At 38.4% G+C, this 15693-nt stretch overlaps 1 non-coding gene across 1 annotated transcript; it reads right to left on the minus strand.

Moving 5' to 3' along the window:
- Positions 1 to 852: 852 nt before the first annotated feature.
- On the minus strand, positions 853 to 959 carry LOC141619556 (small nucleolar RNA R71). The gene has a single exon (XR_012531738.1). It is a non-coding gene; the product is annotated as a small nucleolar RNA R71 (small nucleolar RNA).
- Between the last annotated feature and the right edge of the window lie 14734 nt (positions 960 to 15693).

The following is a 15693-nucleotide window of genomic DNA, read 5'->3' on the forward strand; positions in this document are numbered from 1 at the left end:
GAAGTGACGGCAAATCCCTATATCAAAATGGCGTCGTTGCCGGGGATGGCGTTAGGTTATGCTTAGTTAGTTAGAGTCTTAGGCTTAGTCTTTACTTGTTGTTTGCTTGTTTGTGTAGTTTGTGTGCTTCTTGTAGAGTGTGTGTGATTTTTGCCTTACCCTAGTGTGTAAAAGCACTAGGAGTCTTACGGTTTGACAAGTTGTATGCCTAGGAGGAACCACCAAGCTTTGCTCTTTGACTCCGATCCCGAAAGGCTTTTTAGAGCCTTAAGGAATAGGACCATTGCAAGGGTTATAACCTCTTCTCAAGCAACCATAAACCAAGCAAATCCACCCATCCAACCTCTCATTGAAAACACAACTCAACAACAACCAAACATCACAATTGAGCCTTCATTAGAAAATCCATTTCACAACTTCCAATTTCCAAATAGCCCACCTCAAACACCACCTTCTCATATACCAAATCCACCACCACCACCACCACCAATGGCTTTACGTGACCATAACCGTCCTAACCACAATGATGCTTGTGACCCAATTAATTTTGGCACATTGGCTCCCAACAACTTTGAGATGCATCCCGCCCAAGTCGGGTTGATTGAGAAGGATTTGTTCGGGGGTCATATTGAAGAGGATGCCCATGCTCATCTCCGGAAGTTTAAGAGGAAAGTTTCAATGATGAAGAAGAATGGGGTGTCCGAAGACACCTTGAGAATGATGTTGTTCCCGTTTTCATTGACGGGCAAAGCGGACCGATGGTTGAACATCCACCCACCGGATACTTTCACTACTTGTGATGCTTTGGCTAAAGCATTCATGGCCAAGTATTACCCTTCCTCCAAGACCGCGATGCTCCGTAATGAGATCCATATGTTCCAACAAGAGGATGGAGAGTCCTTGGGTGAAGCTTGGGACCGTTATCAAGACTTGATAGCGAGTTGCCCCCACCATGGAATACCGGAATGGTACATCACTCAAACTTTCTTCCAAACTTTGCTACCAAGGACTAAGGAGATGGTAAATGCCTCCGCGGGGGGAGGATTTGATCACTTGAGTGATGAAGAGGGCACGACATTGATCAAGAAAATGGTAGATTCGGAAGCAAACCATGGTTCTAGAGGAAACATGCTAAGAAGGAATGGGAAAGTTCCTAAGGAAAACTCCTCCAACTCCGAGACAAATGCCAAGCTCGACTTACTCACAAAACAATTTGAGAAGTTTCAAAGAAATCAAGTGTACCAAGCCGCAACCTCACATGGGGCACCCATGGAGGAAGTGGCTCAAGTCTCAAGTTGTGAACTTTGTGGAGGAAGTGGTCACACATATGACTTGTGTGCCAACAATTACAACAACTTTGATGGGAACAATGTGCAAGAGGTGAATGCTTTCCAAGCATTTAACAATTTTTCCAACCATCCACCTAGACCCTCATTCAACAACAACCAAGGATCCAACCAAAACTTTGCCAACCAATCTCAAGCATATCAAGATTATAGGGGTAACCAAGGGAACCAAGGTAATCAAAACTTTTACCAAGGAAACCAAGGAAACCAAGCTAACCAAGGGTTTGGCCAAGGATTCAATCAATGGAACAACAACAATGGGTTCAATCAAGGATACAACAATAATCAAAGGTACAACCAAGGGCAAAATCAAGGGTTCAATCAAGGGTACCAAGGGAACAACCAAAATTCCAACTTTAAAGATCAAGGATATGGCTTTTCTCTTCCAATTTCCAACCAACCTTTCAACCAAGAGCCACCATCCCAAGCAAGTAATACCATGGTAGATGATAAATATGAAAACTTGGTGAAGTTGATAGGGGATTTGGCAAGTAATACCCAACAACAAATCAAGAGTCTTGAAGCTAAAGTGGCTTCCCAAGCTCTCATGAGTTCTCAAAAACCACCGGGTGTATTTCTAAGACAAGGGCAAAATCCAAGAGACCCTATGAAGGCAAAGGAAGTTAATGCTATCATGGTTGGAGTTGAAGAGGAAAGAGAAGAGTCATTTGATTTGCCAAGTCAAGAGAAGTTATCTTACACTACTCCCTTTTCCATGGCTATGGAAACATTCCAAGAAGTTGACCGTGAGCCCGAAAAAGAGAGCATAGAAGATTATGTGCTTGAGCAAATAATGACAATTCATGGTACAAGCTTGGATGTTGAAGTTGACCCGGGTAAGGGAGAGATGATTATGGCTTCACCAACCACTATGAGTGAAGAATTTGTGCTTGAAGAAATTGTGAAAGCACCAAATGTGATGGTAGAAGTTGAGAAGAACCCGGAAAAGGAAGAAATGGTCATGGTAGAAGAACACTCTTTGGCCAAGCAAGAAGAAGTCATTTCTAGAAGAGTGGACATTAGTAGACATGAGCTTGATGCCTCAAGTGAAGAGTGCAATGTGGTCAAGTCTAAAGTAATTCCCGTCAAACTTGATGACTCCGGGAGTTTCTCAATTCCATGTACCGTTGGTGACCAAAAGGTGGATAGTGCTTTATGTGACTTAGGGGCAAGTGTGAGTGTCATACCACTTGCCCTTGTGAAGAGGTTGAATATTTCAAGCCTAACCCACACTTCCATTACAATAAAACTTGCCGATGGAACAATCAAATCTCCAAATGGGATTCTCAAGGATATCATGGTTCAAGTTGGTAAGCTTTCAATTCCTACCGATTTTGTTGTATTGGACATCCCTATGGGAAGACGCTCTCGTGTCATTCTTGGTAGGCCTTTCTTGGCCACGGGAGGAGCCGTCATAAATGTCAAAGAGGGACAATTGTCATTCAAAGTTGGGAAGGAAAAAGTTGAATTCAAGCTACCACATGCTTCAAAGAAAACCGTGGTTCAAAGCATGTTTGCCGTGGAAACTTTAGAACTCCATGAGAATGAAGAAGATGAGAATATGGAATTCTTGATTGATTGTGAGCCAAAAGTTGATGATGAACCACCGGATAAGTTCCTTGAAGAAGAAGTGAATGTTAACGATAAGTGTGGGGAAATGGGCAAGACTTGGGAAACCAAGTTCAATTCTAGCACCAATGCCCCTCCAAAATCAAAACCGGGAATTGAAAAGAAGAAGCCAAAAAGATGGAGGAAGAGATCGAAAGGAAAAAGGGTATGTGACCCTAATGTTGGCAAAGAGACTAAGGAAAAGCTTGAAGAAGAAATGAACCGAAAATGGCAAGAAGTTCAAGATGCCATGAGTAAGTTGCATGCTTTGATGATGAAGAACAAGGGTTCATGTGTTGTTGATCCTTGTATTGAAGGTGGAAGGTTGGTGGGATCTCGGGATATTGATCCCGGTTGAATGAAGTCTTTGAATGAAGAGGTTTTGTGGAGTTACTTAAGAACCACCGCAATGTATATATTCTTCTCCTCTTTAATTAAGTTTTTACCGCATTTTGCATTTAGTGACATGATTCGATAAGGAGCTAATCTAAATTAGCTCTCTTTGCATTCATATAGTATAGCTTGCATCGTATTTCAATATTGCATATAGGTTAGATCATGCATTGCATGCTTATTTGAAAACCACTAAAAATTTGAAAAAAATCAAAAATCACCAAAAACATGTATTTCATTTCCGAATTTCCTCCACACATTTATTTCCATGGAAATATGTAAATAAATAAGTGTGGGGAGGAAATTCCATCATTTTAAAAATACAAAAAAACATGTTATTTATTTTCAAATATTCAAAAAATCCAAAAATATGTTCTTTAATTTCGAAAAATTCAAAAACCACCAAAAATATGTTGTTTATTTTTCCTATTCTCTCCCTATACTTTGTTCCATTGAGGACAATGTAAATTTCAAGTGTGGGGAGGGAAATATCCACTTTGTGAATATTGTCTATATTTGTTCATATCATTATATACTTGTAAATTTAAGAAAAAAACAAAAAAATGCTTAAAAATTGAAAAATTTCAAAAAATTACAAAAATATTGCATTGTATATATATGTTGGTCTAACAAGTGGCGCAGGCACATACGGGACATTTGAGGCATTAGGAGACTAGAAGACCGCTCGGTTGAATCTTTCCTATCTCTTTCTCCTTTACTATTATTTTCCTTTATATTGTTGGATATATGGAGGAGGATGGGCTATGTTGATGAGGATGTTCCATTTTGGAACTTGGTGTGTGTGCTTACGTGCTACTAGGTTTAGATAATTGTTACATGTTTACCTTATGTTCATTTCAATTTCTTGCATGCATTTGTCTCACATGTATTTATGTGTTGTGTTTCCTTTTTGTTGCATTGAGTTTGTATATAAAGTTTTGAACAAAATGTGGTCTAGGGAGGGATTATGATACCCCAATGATGATTTATGTCTTGACCGTGCCTTCCCCCTCCCCATGGCTCGCACCCGTGTCACATGGTTAGCATATGGGAAAAAGGGCATGTCCACCAAGTTTTGGCCGCCTTGTGAGACCGAGAGGACCGTAGGCTAGACCTAGACCTCGACCTAGCTACTCAAATGTGAGGATTAGAGCCTCCTAGGGTCGGTGCATTCATACCCGACCCCCACTTAGGATTGTGAGTAGGTCTCCTCGCGAGACGTGTTATGTCTAGACGCATAAGTGTGTCATTCCGTCCTTAGGCCATGATTTGCATTTCATTTTTTTGTGCACAAGTTATGAAATAAAATTTGTTTCCACATGCATATGAACCTCACATAGCCAAATTGTCTTGTTTTGTCCCTTCCATTATCTCCCTTTTTGATTCACCCCCTTTGAGCCTCAACCTATTCATTTGGCAAACTCACTAAAATAGCTACATCCCATAACCACCCTTCCTTGATCAAAAATTGGTCGGTTTTGTAGTAGTGTTGTAGGAGGTGATTTGGGTCATAGTGGTGGATAGTATACATATACACTTGGGTTGGAACTTGGTATGCATTTGGCATTGTATATAATTTGGAGGTTTTGAAAAAGAAATGAAAAACAAAATAGAAAAGTGAAAAAGTTGTGAAAAATTCAAAAAAAGAAAGAGTTGGTTGTTTTGTATATATTTGTGTTAAAACAAGAAAAAGGCAAGCAACACCCCTCCTCATCATTAAACGGGGTAGAAAGAGCCGTTGCTCACTAGTAGAAAAAACCCCTACGGTGGCGGTCCAAAATAACCTTTTATGGCGGTTTTTAAAGGTTTTGGGTGCGTCGTTTATCACGGGGTCGTATAACCTTTTGCGGCGGTTGTCCAACCGCCACTATAGCTAGCCTACAGTGTCGGTTTTCCAAACAAAACCGCCATTATAACCTTATATAAAACGACGGTTTTAGACAAAAACCGCCGTTGTAACTCATCTATAATGGCGGTTATTGTTTGAAAACCGCCACCATAGGTATTTTCAATAATAACTTTGTACCACAACCGCCACTAAATGTTTTCTATAACATCGTTTGTTGTTAAACAACCGCCACTAAAAGTAATTATGATGTCGGTTGTTAGCAAAGAACCGCCACTGAAGGTTACCCAATAGTGGCGTTTCATACTTAAGAACCGCCACCATAGATAGATATTTTTTTTTAAAAAAAATTATTTGCTACCAAAATTTCGGCAGTAATATCCTGTAGATTTAACAAAGCGAAATAGTGAAATAAACAAACATGCATACAAAAGAATCCAACAACTAAACTTGCATATCATCCGACAAAACAATAATAACGCTCTTCAAAATTATTCATACAAGTGTATAAATAATCACATACGCGTCTTACTTAATAAACTAATCTACATTCCATGTTCTCTAAACATTTAATAGCCCACACGCCTTTAACATCTTTCATCTTGTCAATGAACATTGTTGAATCTGCAATAATACATTTAGCAAACCAATAGTTTAGAAAAACAACCTAATCATTATTAAAATCAACATAAGACACCAAAGAACACTCCCTGGTTTGATTGAATGTTTTAAGGAGATATGAAAGTTATTAGCGAAAATAAGCCGACGATCGCAATTAAGCCTAACTCGACTAAAGGTAAAATCCTATTTAAAAATAAAACTAGTTGCTTGTGTCAACCTATTTAAGGCACGTGAAGGCCTCTATAGCATGAAAGGGCTCATATCACAATGTTTAGACATCAAAGTGGTTTTTACATTGCATAAGTATCAAGGTTGGAATTAAAACATACCTCATGAAATATGGTTGATATAAGAAAGGTAAAATGCACGGCAAAAAGCACAACTCCTCCCTGGAAAAAAAACATGTGGTTATGAACTATTTCGTAGCACTTGCACAATATCCTTACCGAGTGTTGACTATAAAAAGTTAGTCAACGGTCAAACAGTGTTTTTTAATGATGAATTGATATGAAGATAGCTTGTTTACATATATCCCGTATCATTATCTCTCGGAGATTATTGAGAGCAAATTAAATAGAACTTGAAAAGACAAGAATCTAAGCCATAATGATCAAGAAGATAAAACAATTTGGGAAGTAGTGTCGAACCTTTGATATTCCAGTCCGTAAGCATGGAAAATAGATATGCCGGACCATCCATTTATGTACAGGCTGTGGCAAAATAAGTGAACCATTTGAACGGATGGTATATAAAAAATTTTAAAAAGATGCAAATATTGATTGAAGTTAAAGTGACACATCTTATAAATGAATTTTATACACTAGGGGAGGCGAATCATTTAAACGGGCAGCAGTTATAAATGAATTTTATACACTAGGGAATGCGAATCTTTTCATGGTTGAAGCTCACGTCACAAGGTTTCAGAGTAAATAACCTCAGATTAAAAACAGTATTGCTCAGAGCTATCGACTATCAATTTTCTCAATCAAGAGTGTCTAATATGACTATATGAGGTAGCAAACATGTCTATTACAGTTGTGTATTATCAAAGGAAATGAATAAGCCATCATTTCATCATAATATTTCCATCCTAACAAAAGTGGATGTGTTTTCATTTTGCTATCACTGAAATGATTAATAATTTTCTAGCTAAGTAAACTATTCTTGCGTCTTCATACTACATACCCACGAAGACAAGAAACTACGAACAACCTAACAAGGACGGACATAACCTGTGAAGGAGAGACCTCATGTTGGTATGAACTTTTGCAAACTCCATTGAAATTCACTTCTAATTGGTTTTATAACAGTGAAAACATCGGGTTTTTTCAATGATGATAACTATATGATAAAACGATGACCACTTTTTGACATACAGAAATTGGACTTACCTTGCGAACTCCGAAAAAATTACGTCTCCTAACTGTAATCTATCCGACCAATTGGCCTGCAAGATTAAGAACAAGGTTTTGCAGTATTATAGCCAAACCAGAGTGATAATGTCAAATAAATGCCACAAAAGGAAGAAAAAAAAGGTGCTAAAGCATGTATATATATGCTGCAAGTATGTATCAACATTAATTTAATTTACACATTGATCATAGCTAGGACCTGAACTCCATGTGGACAATGCCAAGCAATCTATGTATGCTCCACGCTCCAAATTGTATTCAAGCTAGCTTGATTAATCAAGTCATTTCGGATATTTGCTTATCTAAGATGCTTATCTTAAGAAGCATTTGCAGGTAATCCAACTTGTACAACGGCATATATGTATAAAAATTTTTGACTTTAATCTTAATTAACAAAATACGCATATGTAAATAATTTATTCGAAAATATGAGACATCTATGCAGGGATAAGTAATGAATATACACGGGTTGTGGGCGAGGACTGGTTAGACGGGTACAAGCTTGTTCTGCCCATTTCTCAAACCACCCAGTCTCGGTGTCACTAGTAACAATTTCCCTGACCCAATTAGCTCTTTGAAGCACTACAAAAGAAGCAACATTCTAAGCTAGTTCAATTTATACCACCTTTCAATATGAATGAAATGTCAAGATCATATCCTGTCAATATGAAGGAAATGTCAAAGATGGCACACTTTGATAGATGAGTGTGTCACCTGTCAATATGAAGGAAATCATTGAGTATCAAGATAGTGAATCTTTAGGAACCTGCATCAATGACAAAAACTCTGAAAGATGTTTGAAATCCGAACGGCATCAGCATTTGCCTTTAGGTTCCCATATTTTCCCCAACAACTAACAAGACGTATAAAGCAAGAAAAACAACTGAATAGCTACAATAAAAAATTTAGCAACATAATGGTCCAAGCTGCGTATTTTAGTTAAAATCTTACACAAAACAAACTATTACTCTGTCTAGGTATCTTATGAAACATGTCGACCAAGTCTGCATTTCAGAACTTATAAAGACTATTAACAAAATGACTATTTTTTTTTACTTCAACAACACAGCTCTGTTGGAGATTTCTAAACAAATTGACAATAATGAGAGTTATCGTTTTCTTTTTTAGGGTGACAAACAAAAGTTACAACTATAATAACTTGTGAAATTCGATTCAATAGCATAAATAAACGAGAAGAAAGCACAAGATAAAGACCAATAGGACTTAGAAAAGACCAATGATGTGGCAAGTGAGAAAATATAATACACAATCTTAACTGGCCACGTACATTGCTAACAGGAGGAAGGCTACAAACCTAATTAACATTCCAGCGAATACCCGCTAAGTCACAGCAGCTTCGCACTGTGATAATACTAATGACCCTCTAGACCATAAACATGAACCAGCTCCTTTCAAGGCAAAACTAAACATCTGTTGAGCTATATGCAAAGCAGAGCTTATTCTATTAAACCATTTTGAAAATTAGTTAGCTAGCTCCTACTTTCACTCAGTCACAAAATTGAAAAACAATGAAAGCTGACCAAGAAATGGAAATAAACATAAAAGAGACGGAAACCAACACCTGAGCAGGCTAACTAATGTACCATGACATACTAGTCTCCTTGTTTTCCATGACTTGGTTTTAGTTTATCATCTTTCTGCTGGGTCACAAATCTTGAATTTATCACTCTAAATTTATCACAAACCTTAAATAAAAACCCTGGTATATTGCACATATAGAAATGAAAAACATGGTTTTGGGATGTAGTTCAAACTAGAGTTACTAGTAAAATCACCCTTTATCTCAATTTATTTCAACTTCATGACCTAAAATCAACAATTATCGTTTCTCCCAGTACCAGTTCAGTTAATTATACAATTTTTGTTGGTAAATCAGTCTCACCAAATGAAATCACAAGTTAAAATCTGTTTCAATTTCATAACAATTAAACACAATCATAAGTCAAAACTCAAAAATCGGATTACCTGTGGAGTGTGAGAGCAAGGCTGATTACAGCAGTAGTGGTCAGCGACGGAGAACGACGACGGGGGGCGGTGTAGCAGAGGTCCGGCTAGGACCCGTGTTTGGGCATCCGCGGTCTGGTCATACTGTGAACAGAAATAAAATAAATTTTATCCCAATTATTTACAAAAAACAAAACCCTAAATCGGATGTTGTACCTATAGGCGCTGAATCGAGGGAGAGCATTGAGTGCCATGGGAAAGCGTTGGCAGTAACGAAGGAAAACGGTGAGGCTATTGAAGGAGTCGGGTGCGTCGTGGCTATGAGAGGTGGAGAACGATGGTGATGAGTGGAGATCAGATGACGAAGTAAATAATAAGTATAGGTAAATATCCAGGAAACTCAATCACAGAATTCTAATGGGTTTTTTTAGTTTTTTTTAAATTTTGCTATTAAGTCGGTTATAGTTAAAAACCGACACAAAAACATATAATGGCGGTTTTTTAGCCCAAAAAATTGTCACTTTATATTAACTTTTAACGTCATTCATAACGTCGGTTGTTAATAGAACCGCCACAATTGATCTATAGTGGCGTTTTTTATTTGGAACCGCCATAAAAAGCTTCTCTTATCACGTCGATTCTGACTTAAACCGCCACAATAGACCCCTACATTCATGAAAATTTCGTTCCCGCCAATTTATTGGACTTTTCAAGTCGTTCCTATTAGAACCGCCACGATAACCACGTCGTAATAGGGGGTTTTTCTACTAGTGAGAAATAAAATCAATTTTATCCCAATTATTTACAAAAAAAAAAACCCTAAATCGGATGTTGTACCTAAAGGCGCTGAATCGAGGGAGAGCATTGAGTGCCATGGGAAAGCGTTGGCAGTAACGAAGGAGAACGGTGAGGCTATCGAAGGAGTCGGTGAGCGTCGTGGCTATGAGAGGTGGAGAACGATGGTGATGAGTGGAGATCAGATGACGAAGTAAATAAGTATAGGTAAATATCCAGGAAACTTAATCACAGAATTCTAATGGGTTTTTTAGTTGTTTTAAATTTTGCTATTAAGTCGGTTATAGTTAAAAACCGACACAAAAACATATAATGGCGGTTTTCTAGCCCAAAAAATTGTCACTTTATATTAACTTTTAGCGTCATTCATAACGTCGATTGTTAATAGAACCGCCACAATTGATCTATAGTGGCGTTTTTTATTTGGAACCGCCATAAAAAGCTTCTCTTATCACGTCGGTTCTTACTTATACCGCCATAATAGACCCCCTACATTCATGAAAATTTCGTTCCCGCCAATTTATTGGACTTTTCACGTCGTTCCTATTAGAACCGCCACGATAACCGCGTCGTAATAGGGGTTTTTTCTACTAGTGGCTAAATAAAGGAGCAAATTGATATTTTTCCAAAATGAGTCGGGTTTACACAATTTTTGCATGACTTGGGAAACCGGGTTTTTGTTAGGGTGTAGACGTTACCATTTGTTGAAATAAGAGGAGTACTTTCAATTTTTTTCCAATTTGAGTTGGGTTTATGCAATTTTTGCATAGTTTTGGTGATCCATTCTATGTTAGGGCATAGACGTGTCTCATGTGTTGCAATAAGCAAAGGGATGTGATGTGTCGATAATTCTTGATTTGAACTCCACATATCCAAACGGTGCTCGCACCAATCCCGTTCCGTCCTACTCCTTAGCCCCATTACAACCCTTATTTCATGGCTTGCGCATTGTTACATTTTGCATCTCATTTGGACATAGGACTGTTTTACACATTAGATTGCGGACACGTTCTCACGAGTCGTAGTAGGAGAGTGTTTGGCTACTTTTTGTACAAAAACACCCGGACTTTAAATGAGTGACGAGTGAAATCCGTGAGGTTGTCGATGGTCTAAGTCCTCTTAGCCATGGGTCTCTTTTGGTTGAATCTTGCGCGTGTCATGTCATTCTTGGAGGACTTGCCTTGCTTCCCCTTTTCCCCGCCTTAGAATGTGTTTCTTTGGCTTGTGTGAACATATTTGGGTTGCTTGTGCCACGTTTAGGGAGTTGGCACCTCGTTGAGGTTTTGAGACGGTTTCACCTAACCTAGACCTTTCAATTTTGAAGCAAAACGACCGCTTAGATGAGGAAAGTGGTTTGACTTTTTGATTGATGCATCTTATGATTGATTACGTGCTTAAATGTTGGATGTGTCAAAAGTTTTCCGCAAGCCCCCACTTGCCTTGCATTGGAATGCATACCTCATTGTGTTTCGGTGTGAGTTGAAGGGACGGAGGAGGCCCGTTAATTGCCTTTCATCGGATATTATTAATTTATCTAGTCCTTTTATATTACGGGTCTTAGTTTAATTTAATGAGCTTACTCGAGGACGAGTAAGGTTTAAGTGTGGGGAGATTTGATAAGTAGCATTTTAGTCGTATTTTACCCCGTATTTATATCTTATTCCGACTTGATTTTGCGTGCTTAATTGTCTAATGAGCTCATTTATTTAATAATTTATAATAATAGTCGTCGTAGTTATATTTATTAATTAGTCGGAATTTTTATTTAATATTAATATTAATATCACTTTATTTTAATAATGTGTAGGTAAGGAGGAGTAATGAGACGGAGAACGAGTAAAACGAGACGGAAATTAAGGAACAAGTTGAATCGAGACGAAATTATGACGGGTCAAGGTAGGGTCAAAGGAAGGGGACGGAAAGAGCACATAAGCAAAGTCAACTCTTGACTTTAGCAAACCAAACTCCATCAACCTCACCTTTCCTGCATTCCGTCATCACGCATCATCCACCTCCCCTGCATTTATCACCCATCATTCATCTTCACCATTTGCCCGACATCAACCCAGTCGTCACCATCCACCATTGCTCAACATTATCACCTCCCTGCTAGTTCAGGCTTCACCACCATCAATGTCGACAACAATAGTCCCCTGCATCAACTCCATTACCAACATCAACCATCACCATCCTCGACTCTACAACAGCAACAACCCGACTCTATAACCTGCATTCACCACAATCAATCACCATTAACCCACCGTCTTCAACCTGCAATCAACCTCTCACCATCATCACCTTCAATACTCGCCTTTCACTCCAATTACCATTCACCTGCATCCCCATTCACCATACCTGCAACTGAACATTCCTCCATCAACAAACCCATCTCGCCACCTCCTCCATTAAACCACCTGAAGCAATACACCTTCACTACCATCAATTTCACCATCCCCTGCATTTCAAACAACCATTCGTCATCACCACTCCATCACCACTCCAATCAACAACAGCAATTCCACCATCACTTACCGTCACTTCCTTATCACTTTCATTTCACCATGACAACCACCCTTTACCACCATCTCACCTGCAAACCACCATCATACCGGCAGCAGCAACAATATCAACAATTGAAGCCCGAAAACCCGACCACACCATCATTCTCACGCTCAATTTAAATCGCATATGTGCACTATGCCGGTACCCCGGCAGCCGACCTCCCCTACCGGTAGCCGCAACATTAATTTTCCTTTCTTTTTGTGATAGACTCGCTACCGGTCATAGCCACCGGCAGCCGACAAGCCGGCACACAGTCCCCTTCTTTCAAATCTCGCATCAATTGTGTTTCTATGCCGGTTGCCCGACAGCCGACTTAGCGGCACCCACTACAGCCCATTTAATTCCTCCTTTTTTTTGACGCTACTCGCTACCGGTGACAAGCCCCGGCCGCCGGTGTGCCGGCATAGCCATCCCCCTACTGCGTTTTGCTCTAATCGCAGATCTCTTTTGGTTTGTTTTTGAGTTTTGTGTCGATGGTTTCATGTAATTAGAGTTATTATTATTATTATTATTATTATTATTATTATTATTATTATTATTATTATTATTATTATTATTATTATTAGATTATTAAGATTATTATTATTAGGAGTATTATTAATATTAGGCTAGTAGTATAAAAGACACATCATACCCTACCTCATATTACACATTAGAAGACCTTACATTAGAATTAGATAGAAATTAGATTAGTCCATCCTTCTCTCTCAATATTGTAGAACCCTAATATTTACTTTCTCATTTTCATTCAATAAAATTTGCAAACTTTCTTTAATTATTAGTTTAATTCTTCCTTTGTTTATGCAAGTTCTTCATCTCTCATTAGTATACAATTAGTATTTTGGGTTGTATTTGAAGATTAGAAGAAATTCATTCTTCCATTATTATCCAAGATTGTTACTTTCCTCTTTGTTGGTACAATTCTCATCTTTTGTTTACATTATTTTCATTTGTTTACATTTCTTATGTTGGTTAATTGTTATTCATCAAAAGTATTAGTCTTTATCATATTTGCAATGTTTACTTGTATATTGTTGGAAATTGTTGGTAATTTCTCACCCATGAACATGAGTGAGTAGTCTTATCTAAGGTCATAGGGGGAATTTGGGTAATTAAGGGGATGAATTTGGGTTGTTAACCTTTTGAATTGGGTGATTATGTGTTTTCTACTCTTAATGCATTTGAAGTGTTTGTGGAAATGCCTCAATGAAAATTGGACATTTCATTAACATGTTTGGCTTACCTTGGTGCATTGTGCTATTAGATAGTTTTAGAAGTGCTTATAGATGAGTTTTAATGAAAGTTAGAACATCTCTTTGATGCATTCGATCCGTCTTGGTGCTCATGCTATTGGGTAGTCTCTATGCTTAATTTGTAGCTAGTTCATCTCGATCAAGTGACAACTTATTGAGGAGCTTAAGGTGACTAAGAAATTAGTCTTAAACCCTTGACCACTATTATTACCCTTTTCTTGTTAGACCTTGTTTCTCCACCTAATTGCCCTTTGTGAACCCAAAGACCTTAGCCTTCCATCAATTGAATACAATCCCATTTAGTTTAATTTAACTTGTTTGCATCTTAATTTAGATAAATCAACATCTTATTTTGTTTGACTAAACTAAAGACTTAAACAAACCAAGTATCTAACCCCCGCCATCTTCGTGTTCGACACCCGAATAAATACTACTTTTATTTGGTTTTATAAATTGTTTTTGATTGGGAAGTGACGGCAAATCCCTATATCACTCGTGAAGGTATTCATTTAAATCAATTGAAGTATATTTCCGACATCCTACAACGCTATAATATGGCTGATTGTCGACCTGTGTCTACACCTATGTCTGTTGATTCACTTCTTATTCGTCAACCTGATACACCCATTATCGATGAAGCTACCTACCGCGCCATTGTTGGTAGTCTTCAATACTTGTCTCTAACTCGTTCTGATGTTTCTTACTCCGTCAACAAACTTGCCCAGTTTCTCATGCATCCGACTGAGCTTCATTGGCTTGCTCTTAAGCGTGTGTTACGTTACTTAAAAGGTATGTTGCATCTTGGTATTCATCTTCGTCGTTCCTCTCCTTTGATCTTACATGCCTTCTGTGATGCTAATCTTGGGGGTGACCGCACTGATTATATATCTAGTGGTGGTTACATCTTGTTTCTTGGTACAAATCCCATTTCTTGGTCATCCAAAAAGCAACTTGCAATCTCCCGTTCCTCGACTGAAGCTGAGTTCAAGGTTGTCTCTGACACCACTGCCGAGGTGCTCTGGCTTCGTGGTTTGTTATCCGAAATTGGTGTCCCAATTTTGCACATTCCGACTATTTATTGTGACAATTTGGGTGCCTCTCACTACTCTGCTAATCGGATATTTCACTCCCGAATGAAACACTTGGCTCTCTCATTTCTTATCGTCCGTGAGCAAGTGCAACAAGGCTCTTTGCATGTTCAGCGCATCAATGGTTCTGATCAATTGGCTGACACTCTAACAAAGCCTCTACATCTGTCTCGCTTTCTTACTCTTGTCTCCAAGACTGGCCTTACTCTTCGACCGTCAGTCTTGCGGGGGCGTGTAAATAATATTGTCTCTCCTTGTTCTCCAAGTAAATAATATCTAGTCTATATTTGTATTTAGGAAATTGTATCTTTCTCTAAGTCTCAATTCCTTATTTTATGTTTCCGTATATTTTGTAAATAGTTTAGGAAAGTCGTAGTATTCCATATCGTGTACCTTGGCTCTTGTAATTATGCCTTGTGAATATATACAATTACAATTCTTTACACTATGTGTATTGATTGTATCCTTTCAAGTGTTCGTTGTAAGGTGCTTACATTGCTAGGCTTTTGGTAGAACGACCCCTCTTTATAATTATGGACACCCAGATATTTCAAGGTCAAAACATCTCGTACAGGACACATCTCTAACACTAACAATAGATTATTTAAACTGTGGCTCAGTTTCATAGTGCATGTGAGCCGAGTAACTTATCAGAGTCACGGTAGGTGATGTCGATAGAGGTTCTGTTAGACCAAAGACCACGCCATCAATGAGACAAGGACCCTGTAGTGATGGCTAATCGGAGAGGAAGGTGTGAGATAATTATGATAAGAATGTCGCTAGGGAGAAAGCTCAGCCGGTCTA

The sequence above is a fragment of the Silene latifolia genome, chromosome 1 (assembly GCF_048544455.1).
Source record: "Silene latifolia isolate original U9 population chromosome 1, ASM4854445v1, whole genome shotgun sequence".
Taxonomy (NCBI): Eukaryota; Viridiplantae; Streptophyta; class Magnoliopsida; order Caryophyllales; family Caryophyllaceae; genus Silene; species Silene latifolia.